Source organism: Salmo salar, chromosome 20 (genome assembly GCF_965601325.2).
Source record: "Salmo salar chromosome 20, fSalSal1, whole genome shotgun sequence".
Classification (NCBI taxonomy): domain Eukaryota; kingdom Metazoa; phylum Chordata; class Actinopteri; order Salmoniformes; family Salmonidae; genus Salmo; species Salmo salar.
This window is the reverse complement of record NC_138310.1, coordinates 70,688,936-70,700,571: the sequence shown is the minus strand read 5'-3', so window position 1 is coordinate 70,700,571 and position 11,636 is coordinate 70,688,936. Positions and strand designations below refer to the sequence as shown.

The following is an 11,636-nucleotide window of genomic DNA, read 5'->3' as shown; positions in this document are numbered from 1 at the left end:
TTGTGGACTGTCCATACTGAGTCTCTGCAGGGAGGACAGAGTTAACATTTGGCTCCCCCAACACTTCCTAAAAGGTCTCTCGCTTTCTCTCTAACTCTATTTTTCTCTTCCCCCTCCCCCTCAGGTGTCTACACTGCCTGGCTCACAGTTGGCATGCTATTGGAGTATGGTGTACTGATAAATGCCTCTGACTTTAGGTGTATTGTGCCAAACCATGCTCTGTGCATGAAAACAAAATTGTTTTTTCTCTTTACACATTTTATTTTTATCAATTAAACTTGGAAACTTGAATGGGGTGTCAGCCTGTTTTGTTTGTGAACTGTTCACAATATTCTATTATCTCACATCTTCACACGCCTGTTGGCGCCTTTTTTACAGTCCTGACTTTGGTTCTTACGATGAGTGTCGGTGTAATCTGGTTCAGTGCACAGAAGCCTGGGGATGAGGTTTGAGTCGGATCCAAGTAATTTAGAAAGCAAGGATAAACATGACTGAAGAGGAAGAGTGAGGACTTCACACACATACTGTCCATCTCTCCAAACTGCAGGTTAAGTCTATACTTGGTTTCCTCTATTGTAATCGCTCCTCTTTCACCCCAGCTGCCACACAAACTGATTCAGATGGCCATCCTACCCATGCTAGATTACGGAGACGTAATTTATAGATCAGCAGGTAAGGGTGATCTCGAGCAGCTAATGTTCTTTACCATTCGGCCATCAGATTTGCTTACATCACTGCACTCTATACTCCTCTGTAAACTGGCCATCTCTATATACCTGTCGCAAGACCCACTGGTTGATGCGTATTTATAAAGACCTCTTAGGCCTCACTCCCCCCTATCTGAGATACCTACTGCAACCCTCATCCTCCACATACAACACCTGTTCTGCCTGTCACATTCTGTTAAAGGTCCCGAAAGCACACACATCCCTGGGTCTCTCGTCTTTTCAGTTCGCTGCAGCTAGCGACTGGAACGAGCTGCAATAAACACTCAAACTGGACTGTTTTATCTCCATCTCAAATCAAACACGTTTTTAGCAGATGTTATTGCGGGTGTAACGAAATACTTGTGTTTCTAGCTTTAACAGTGCAGTAATATCTAACAATACACACAATCTAAATTAAAGGAATGGAATTAAGAATATATAAATATTTGGATGAGCAATGTCAAAGCGGCATAGACTAAGATACAGCAGAATAGGATAGAATACATGATATACATATGAGATGAGTAATGCAAAATATGTAAATGTTATTAAAGTGACTAGTGTTCCATTATTAAAGTGGCCAGTGATTTCAAGTCTATGTATATAGGGCAGCAGCCTCTAATGTGTTAGTGATGGCTATTTAACAGTCTGATGGCCTTGAGATAGAAGCTGCTTTTCAGTCTCTAGGTCCCAGCTTTGATGCACCTGTACTGACGTCGCCTTCTGGATGATAGCGGGGTGAACAGGCAGTGGCTCGGGTAGTTGTTGTCCTTGATGATCTTTCTGTGACATCGGGTGCTGTAGGTGTCCTGGAGGACAGGTAGCTTGCCCCCGGTGATGCGTTGGGCAGACCGCACCACCATACGGAGAGCTCTGCTGTTGCGAGCGGTGCAGTTGCCATACCAGGCAGTGATACAGCCCGACAGGATGCTCTCAATTCAAATCAAACTTTATTTGTCACATGCGCCGAATACAACATGCTCTAAGAGCTCAGATGCAAAAATTTTATCACCAATGTTTCGACAGCGAAGCTGTCTTCATCAGGGTATCATCAAACACTGCGAGATGAGTCATTTATATAGTGTCAAGAGACACACAGGTGTTTGTAATCATGGCCAAGTATGGCCTAATATCATTGGTTAACTCAAATATTTAAAAAAATGGCATACAAAGAACATACAAAAAGACAAACAAATGGATAGCATACGATCATAGCATTTGTAGTCTAAAATGTATCTAACAAACAATTACAATGGCAAAATCACACAACTCCTGTTCTGAACATTTGAGATTTACTATGCAATCTGATACACGTCAAATTAGTTTTCTTGATCTTCTGATCGTGTGTGAAGATAATGTTTTATACACTGATCTTTACAGGAAACCTACTGATCGTAACAGTTTGTTGAGGGCTGATAGTTGTCACCCACTGCCCTTGAAAAATAGTTTGCCCTACAGCCAATTCTGTCGAATCAAAAGAATTTGTATTAAACAATCAGATTTCGACAGAAATATGGCTGAGACTCAGGATAAATTCAAGGAGAGGGGGTACAACAATGATCAGATTAATATTGCCATTGAGAAAATTCAAAACAAAACGAGACATGACCTTTTTCAAGGTCAGTCTCGCAAAAAGACGCATTCTTGCGTTCTCACTACCCGCTATTCAAAGTGCTCTGAACAAATTAAAGGAATCGTTCACAAACATTGGCACATTCTGAAATATGATGATAGTCTCGTTAATGTGTTTTCTGATCTTCCCCTGGTCGTATTCTCGCGGGGAAGAAATCTCAGAGACCAATTGGTACACTCTGATTTACCACCCCAAGATATTCCTGAACAACGTCTATTTGCGCCCATACTGGATGGAAATTACAAGTGTAATGGCTGTGCTCAATGTAATGGCACTTATAAATGTAGATCCTTCAAACATCCCCAAACAGGGAAATCTATCCCAATTAAAGGTGTTATTACGTGTTCCACTAAGGCAGTTATTTATCTTATAACTTGTCCTTGTGGTAAAAATTATGTGGGTAAAACAAAGCGTGAATTAAAAGTACGTATCTCAGAGCATCGTAGCACCATTAGGTGCAAAAACTTAACTTACCCAGTTGCGGCCCACTTTTTGGAAGCAAACCATCCGATTTCGTCTCTGCGTTATATTGGTATTGAACATGTCACCCTCCCGAGGAGAGGGGGTGACCTTGATAATTTATTGTTGAAACGAGAGGCTGCCTGGATCTTTAATTTAAAGACCCTTTCTCCCTTCGGTCTCAACATAGACTTTGATCTGAAGCCATTCTTGTGATAATTGTGATTTTGCCATTGTAATTGTTTGTTAGATACATTTTAGACTACAAATGCTATGATCGTATGCTATCCATTTGTTTGTCTTTTTGTATGTTCTTTGTATGCCATTTTTTTAAATATTTGAGTTAACCAATGATATTAGGCCATACTTGGCCAGGATTACAAACACCTGTGTGTCTCTTGACACTATATAAATGACTCATCTCGCAGTGTTTGATGATACCCTGATGAAGACAGCTTCGCTGTCGAAACGTTGGTGATTAAATTTTTGCATCTGAGCTCTTAGAGTGTGCGGCTTTCCTTTATTTTCTAGTGTTCTACTCCGCTAGCCAGCACCTCGCCTTTAAAGGTGTGCGTTTCTTTTTTCTAGACCGAATACAACATGACCATGACATGCTTACTTACAAGTCCTTAACCAAACCAACAATGCAGTTTAAGAAGAGTTAAGAAAATATTTCCCAAATAAACTTAAGTAAAAAATTATCAAAAGTAACACAATAAAATAATAACGAGGCTATATACAGGGGGTGGTACCGAGTCAATGTGCGGGGGTACAGGTTAGTCGAGGTAGTTTGTACATGTAAGTAGGGGTAAAATGACTATGCATAGATAATAAACAGTGAGTAGCAGCAGTGTAAAAACAAATGGGGGGGGGGGGGGGGGGGTGTCAAAGTAAATATTCCGGGTAGCCATTTGATTAATTGTTCAGCAGTATGGCTTGGGGGTAGAAGCTGTTAAGGAGCCTTTTGGTCCTAGAATTGGCGCTCTGGTACCGCTTGCCGTGCGGTAGCAGAGAGAACAGTCTATAACTTGGGGGGCTGGATTCTTTGACAATTTTTTGTGCTTTCCTCTGACACTGCCTAGTGTCTGGCTGGCTGGAAGCTTGGCCCCAGTGATGTACTGGGCCGTACACACTCCCCTCTGTAGCGCCTTACGGTCAAATGCCGAGCAGTTACCATACCAGGCAGTGATGTAACGTGTCAGGATGTTCTCGATGGTGCAGCTGTATAACTTTTTGAGAATCTGAGGACCCATGCCAAATCTTTTCAGTTTCCTGAGTGGGAAAAGGTGTTGTCGTGCCCTCTTCATGACTGTCTTGGTGGGTTTGGACCATGATAGTTTTTTGGCGATGTGGACACCAAGGAACTTGAAACTCTCGACCCGCTCCACTACAGCCTCGTTACCGTTAATGGGGGCCTGTTCAGCCCGCCTTTTCCTGTTGTCCACAATCAGCTCCTTTGTCTTGCTCACATTGAGGGAGAGGTTGTTGTCCCTGACCTCCTCCCTATAGGCTGTCTCATCGTTGTCGTTGATCAAGCCTACCACTGTTGTGTCGTCAGTAAACTTAATGATGGTGTTCGAGTTGTGTTTGGCCACGCAGTCGTGGGTGAACAGGGAGTACAGGAGGGGACTAAGCACGCACCCCTGAGGGGCCCCAGTGTTGAGGATTAGTGTGGCAGACGTGTTGTTGCCAAACCTTACCACCTGGGGGCGGCCCGTCAGGAAGTCCAGGACCCAGGGCCTCAAGCTAAATGATGAGCTTGGTGGGTACTATGGTGTTGAATGCTGAGCTATAGTCAAGCTATATTGGGGCGGTAAGCAAATTCAAGTGGGTCTAGTGTGTCAGGTAAGGTAGAGGTGATATGATCCTGACTAGTTTCTTAAAGCACTTCATGATGACAGAAGTGAGTGCTATGGGGCAATAGTCATTTAGTTCAGTTACATTTTCTTTCTTGATTACAGGACATCTTGAAGCATGTGGGGACAACAGACTGGATAGCGAGAGATTGAATATGTCCGTAAACACTCCAGCCAACTAGTCTGTGCATGCTCTGAGGCCGTCTGGGCTGGCAGCCTTGCGAGGGTTAACACGCTTAAATGTCTTACTCACGTCGGCCATGGAGATAGAGTGCCCACAGTCCTTGGTAGCGAGCCGTGTCGGTGGCACTATGTTATCCTCAAAGCAGGCAAAGAAGGTGTTTAGCTGGTCCGGAAGCAAGACGTCGGTGTCCGCGACGTGGCTGGTTTTCCCTTTGTAGTCCGTGATTGTCTGTAGACCCTGCCACATACAGTGGCAAGAAAAAAAAAGTATGTGAACCCTTTGAAATTACCTGGATTTCTGCATAAATTTGTAATTAAATTTGATCTGATCTTCATCTAAGTCATAATAATAGACAAACATAGTGTGCTTAAACTAATAATTAATAAACTAATAAATAACTAATCAATTATTGTATTTTTCTTGTCTATATTGAATACATAATTTAAACATTCACAGTGTAGGTTGGAAAAAGTATGTGAACCCCTAGGCTAATGACTTCTACAAAAGCTAATTGGAGTCAGGAGTCAGCTAACCGGGAGTCCAATCAATGAGACGAGATTGGACGGAGGCTCTCCGCACTGCTAAAGCTAACTCTCTCTCCTTTGCTCTCATCCTTCTAGACCTATCTGCTGCCTTTGATACTGTGAACCATCAGATCCTTCTCTCCACCCTCTCCGAGTTGGGCATCTCCGGCGTGGCTCACTCTTGGATTGCGTCCTACCTGACAGGTCGCTCCTACCAGGTGGCGTGGCGAGAATCCGTCTCCGCACCACGTGCTCTCACCACTGGTGTCCCCCAGGGCTCAGTTCTAGGCCCTCTCCTATTCTCGCTATACACCAAGTCACTTGGCTCTGTCATATCCTCACATGGTCTCTCCTATCATTGCTACGCAGACGACACACAATTCATCTTCTCCTTTCCCCCTTCTGATAACCAGGTGGCGAATCGCATCTCTGCATGTCTGGCAGACATATCAGTGTGGATGACAGATCACCACCTCAAGCTGAACCTCGGCAAGACGGAGCTGCTCTTCCTCCCGGGGAAAGACTGCCCGTTCCATGATCTTGCCATCTCGGTTGACAACTCCATTGTGTCCTCCTCCCAGATTGCTAAGAGCCTTGGCGTGACCCTGGACAACACCCTGTCGTTCTCCGCTAACATCAAGGCGGTGACCCGATCCTGTAGGTTTATGCTCTACAACATTCGCAGAGTACGACCCTGCCTCACACAGGAAGCGGCGCAGGTCCTAATCCAGGCACTTGTCATCTCCCGTCTGGATTACTGCAACTCGCTGTTGGCGGGGCTCCCTGCCTGTGCCATTAAACCCCTACAACTCATCCAGAACGCCGCAGCCCGTCTGGTGTTCAACCTTCCCAAGTTCTCTCATGTCACCCCGCTCCTCCGCACACTCCACTGGCTTCCAGTTGAAGCTCGCATCTGCTACAAGACCATGGTGCTTGCCTACGGAGCCGTGAGGGGAACGGCACCTCCGTACCTTCAAGCTCTGATCAGTCCCTACACCCAAAGAAGGGCACTGCGTTCATCCACCTCTGGCCTGCTCGCCTCCCTACCTCTGCGGAAGCACAGTTCCCGCTCAGCCCAGTCAAAACTGTTCGCAAGCTCCCTCACGATGCCAGGACAGCGGAGTCAATCACCACCTTCCGGAGACACCTGAAACCCCACCTCTTTAAGGAATACCTGGGATAGGATTAAGTAATCCTTCTCAACAAAAGTTAGGTGATGCAAAAGGACAACGACCCAAAACAAAGAAGTAAATCAACAACAGAATGGCTTCAACAGAAGAAAATACGCTTTCTGGATTGGCCCAGTCAGAGTCCTGACCTCGACTTGATTGAGATGCTGTGGCATGACCTCGAGAGCAGTTCACACCAGGCATCCCAAGAATATTGCTGAACTGAAACAGTTTTGTAAAGAGGAATGGTCCAAAATTCTTCCACAACATTGTGCAGGTCTGATCCGCAACTACAGAAAACGTTTGGTTGAGGTTATTGCTGCCAAAGGAGGGTCAACCAGTTATTAAATCTAAGGGTTCACATACTTGTTCCACCCTGCAGTGTGAATGTTTACATGGTGTGTTCAATAAAGGCATGAAAACATATAATTGTTTGTGTGTTATTAGTTTCAGCAGACTGTGTTTGTCTATTATTGTGACTTAGATGAAGGTCAGATTATACTTTATGACCAATTTATGTAGAAATCCAGGTATTTCCAAAGGGTTCACAAACTTTTTCTTGCCACTGTATGCCTCGTGTCTGAGCCGTTGAATTTCGACTCCACTTTGTCTCTGTACTGAGGTTTTTCCTGTTTGATTGCCTTATGGGGGAATAACTACACTGTTATTATTCGGCAACATTCCCAGTCACCTTGCCATGGTTAAATGCGATGGATCGGCTTTCCGTTTTGAATGCTCTCCATTCAAAGACTCAATCATGGACATTCTTACTGACACTTGTGGCTGCTTTACGTGATGTATTGTTGTCTCTATCTTCTTTCCCTTTGTGCTGTTGTCTGTGGTGTTGCTACCATGCTTGCTGTGTTGTCGTTTTAGGTCTCTCTTTATGTACTGTTGTGGTGTCTCTCTTGTCGTGATGTGTGTTTTGTCCTATATCTTTAATCCCAGCCCCCATTCCCGCAGGGGGCCTTTTGATTGGCCGTCATTGTAAATAAGAATTTGTTCTTAACTGACTTGTCTAGGTAAATCAAATAAAAATACTGTTGGACTGAACGTTGAAATAGGCAAAACGAGTGACCTAAGCGACTTTGGTCGTGGTATGATCGTCGATTCCAGGCAGGCCAGATACAGTATTTCAGAAAGGTCTGCACCTCCTGGGCTTTTCACGCATTCACGACAGTGTCTAGGGTTTACCGTAAATGGTGCGACAAACAAAAAAACATCCAGTCAGCGGCAGTCCTGTGGACGAAAATAGCTTGTTGATGAGAGTTGGAAGGAGAATGCCAAGAATTGTGCAAGCTATCAGGCGGGCCAAAACAGACAAATAACTGCACAGTACAACAGTGGTGTGCAGAACGCACAACTCATTGATCCTTGTCACGGATGGGCTATTGAAGCAGACGACCACACTGGGTTTAATTTGTATCAGCTAAAAACAAAAAGAAGCGACTCCAGTGGGCACGCGATCCATTGCCACATCCTGCCTGGTATCAATAGTACAGGCTGGTGGCGGTGGTGTACAGCCGTCCAGTCTGCATCAACTGCGTGATGCCGTCGTGTCAGCAATGTTTTCGACTTTTAGAATCCATGCCCTGAAGAATTCAGGCAGTTCTGGAGGCAAAGAGGGGTTCGACCCGGTACTAGATTGTTGTACCTAATAAACTGGCCGGTGAGTGTACATTTGCACTCTCATTCCACTCCGCCATCACCACACATACATCATCTCTGCCATCACTGGGCTTCTGCTCCTGGGCATGTGGCAGCCTGGCAGCTTCTGTGTGTCTGTCCTTCTGCAGCCTGTGTTGTGGCCCTGGCATGTGGCAGTATAATGGATCCATTCATTACCATTCAAGTCCTAAGAAACACATCGCATTTGTCACTTAATCATTCAGTACACATTTACACTTGACAGTTTCCCCAGATATTTTCATCATTCTGTATTGTGTATTATGGTTACATATTGGTTGAACTTGGATAGTGATTTAAGCATGCCCAAAGGGGTATGGTATATGGCCAATATACCACTGTTAAGGGCTGTTCTTAAGCACGACGCAACGTGGTATATTGGCCATATATCACACCTCCTCGGGCCATGTTCTATATTTGAGTTACTTTTGAAAGCAAAAGTTCCTCCACATTATTGGCATTGTTGAATTCGTTTTTCGTAATAGCAAGTTAGGACTGATGGTTTGGTTAGCTGAACTAGCAAGTATGTTTGGTTACCAAGGCAACTAGTGTAGCTAAATAGTAGCTCAATTTCCTAGCTACATTATAGGTATCACCAAAGGGAGGAATTAGGTCAGTCACACATATTGCTGACCTAAAAAAAGACAATATAGGATATCTGAAGGAAAGGGTAGGCTATGTGTTTTTTTTTTGTCTCACTATAAAGTGCAGTACATTTCTGTCATTATGTCTTCAGACATTCATCAAACATACATGCTTTCCACTGAAGCGCAGGAGTGTAAATTCTGATCGTGCGCCTCTATAACAGTAAAAGGCTACCCTTTCTCATGCGCTCACTGCTGTATTTCTCCCATTTCTCCGCTAGGAAGCTGTATTGTTCTTTGTTTCTGGGACAACACGATGCAGGCTCTGTGCCTCCGACTGACAGACATTTTTTCTCTCCAGTGCTCTGGTTTACTACTATTATCAGCCAACATAAGGACAGTTTTGTGGACAGTTCTCTGTTGCAATATTTCGGACTATCAAAAACACTGGCACTGAAGGGAGTCAACCACAATCTGTTTTTGTCAATAAAAAAACATTCACAGGAGAAATCACCGTCGTAGTTCCCCTTCGGAAACCATTTGTCTGCTTTTCAATTAGTAAGTAACATTAGCTACATTTGTTGTTTTCCAGCTAGCTAGCAAGTTATGCTATCAGGAATAACCACATTAGCTAACGCCAGCTAGATGCCAATTTGTTTTACTTGCTAAGTGATTTAAAACAGACAACGAAGGAACGTTTTAAGTGTTCACAATTTACGAAGATTATGAATATCTGAAGGACCCTTGGTAAAGTGAACCTTGATGGATTTTTCCATGTTTTCATGGTGGAATTGGGAGTCAGCGAGGCCCTAAGAACAGAAGCGTCCCAGGATTGCACCATGGCACATTTGTCACAGATAGAACAAGGGTTAGTTATAAACATATTTGGTTGTGTCCCGAGTAGTTAACGTTACCGTTAGTTATCTAGCTAGTGAACAGAGATGTGCTTGCTTGTCTTAACTAAATGCTATCGTATTTGCATCATACTTTTTTTATGCACTACAGTATTTCAGCCAGCTAATTTATTGCAATGCCTACATCTACAGTTTCCATTCCCTTCACACAATCCACTTCATTAAGATAACTAACGTTAGTTTGCATTCACTGATTTAGCTGACTAACGTTAGCTGTCCTCATGAACAGTAAATGTTAGAGAATGTTTTAATATCATAAACACAAATCCTAAACAAACATCATATAAAGGTAACTGCCAAAATAAAGGAAACACTTGGGTAAATTAGTGATACAAAGTATTATGAAAGTATTTGCTTCAACACAGGTGTGGTTCCTGAGTTAATTAAGCATTTAACATCCCATCATGCTTAGGGTCATGTATAAAAATGCCCAGTTGCCCATTTGTTTGGGCTACCATGGCTAGAAGGGGAGATCTCAGTGACTTTGAAAGAGGGGTCTCAAAGGAGCATAGGGGATTTAAAGTGTGTCAGTCATTCAATCACCCGATCTCAACCCAATTGAACACTTATTTAGATTATGGAGCTGTGTCTGAGAGCGTTTTCCACCACCAACAACGAAATACCAAATTATGTAATTTCTCGTGGAGGAAGGTTGTTGCAGCCCTCCAATAGAGTTCCAGACACTTGTACAATTAACGCCAAGCCGCATTGAAGTTGTTCCGGCGGCTTGTGTTGGCCCAACACCCAATCAAGACACTTTACACCATTTGATTTATGTTGGCGTTACCTTTATTTTGGCAGTTACCTGCAGTTGACAGGAATTTGTTCATAAAGCCATCTAGCAGCACGTGCCTGATTTTAGTCAGCAACACAAACCAAGAAAGCTGCTAGAGAAATGTTGTGATGTGATAGTTCACCGTTTAATAACAAAACACTGTAAAGATGTATTTACCATCAATAAGATGCAGAGACTTACGTTATCTCACATAGTATATTATGAAAGTTCACGTGCCAACAAAGCTTTAACAATAAAATGGCATGAAAGGCTAGTATCTTGATAATAATGAAATTATAGTGCCTTTTTATCATGAATGTGCTCAAAATATGTTCTGGCTGTCATTCCTACGCTGTGCCAGCTAAACAGTGCAACATTGTTGATGGTGTTCATAAGATGTCCAAGCATGTCTTTGTCAAGAATGATGACATTCTCATGTAACACAGACTGCTCTGATATGTCCAAAACATCTTGGCTGCTTTTATGCCACTCTGTCTTAAGTCTGAACTGAGAATCCATAAAAATTCCTCTTTTCGTGCTCTTGGATTTCTAGGTTTCAAAATATTCTGGGTCAGGAGTTTGTTCACACTTTGGGCTCCTTGTCTTTGGTTGTCTCTTTTCCATAGAACACCTTCAGATGATAGCCCATGAATTGCCCGGTGAGGCTGAACAGAACTCACCACCATGTTTCCAGATGAGTGTCAGATGCGCTTACTGTTCAATAGAAATGTTTTGGACCGCTGCCTATGACTTGAGAGATCACAGAGATGGTATTCTGAAGGTTTGCTCAGTTGGCCTCGTTCTCTCCATCCCACTCTCATGATGACCCAGAGCGTGCCAAAGTTAACTGATTGTTGAGTTTAAGAAGCTCCCCCATCTTTTGAAAACGTGCACATTATCAATACTGTGAAGCCAATCATATGGATGGGTCAACAATTTCAAATGAGTATATGTTCGGTAATGGGCCTAGTTTATGTAAAGTGTTACCTGTGTAGCAGTGTTAATGTTAGCTGTCAATTGCCGGCTTTTGCCCCCCCCCCCCCCCACACACACACACACACACAAAAAATAATAATAATATGAAAAGCCGATTAAACTGTTGCTGGCCAAAATGACCGGCAGAAAAAACATCCATTGAAAAATAA

At 43.4% G+C, this 11,636-nt stretch overlaps 1 protein-coding gene across 4 annotated transcripts in view; it reads left to right on the top strand.

The window, feature by feature from the left end:
- Positions 1–7,761: 7,761 nt before the first annotated feature.
- Positions 7,762–11,636, top strand: part of LOC106581252 (CUE domain-containing protein 1) — a 47,048-nt gene continuing 43,173 nt past the window's right edge. For 2 of the 4 annotated variants that reach the window (XR_014381916.1, XM_014163188.3), the window contains exons 1-2: positions 8,785–8,888; positions 9,084–9,360. The gene's annotated coding sequence lies outside the window, so the exon portion shown is untranslated. The other 2 variants (XM_045703891.2, XM_045703889.2) reach the window with 2 other exon arrangements.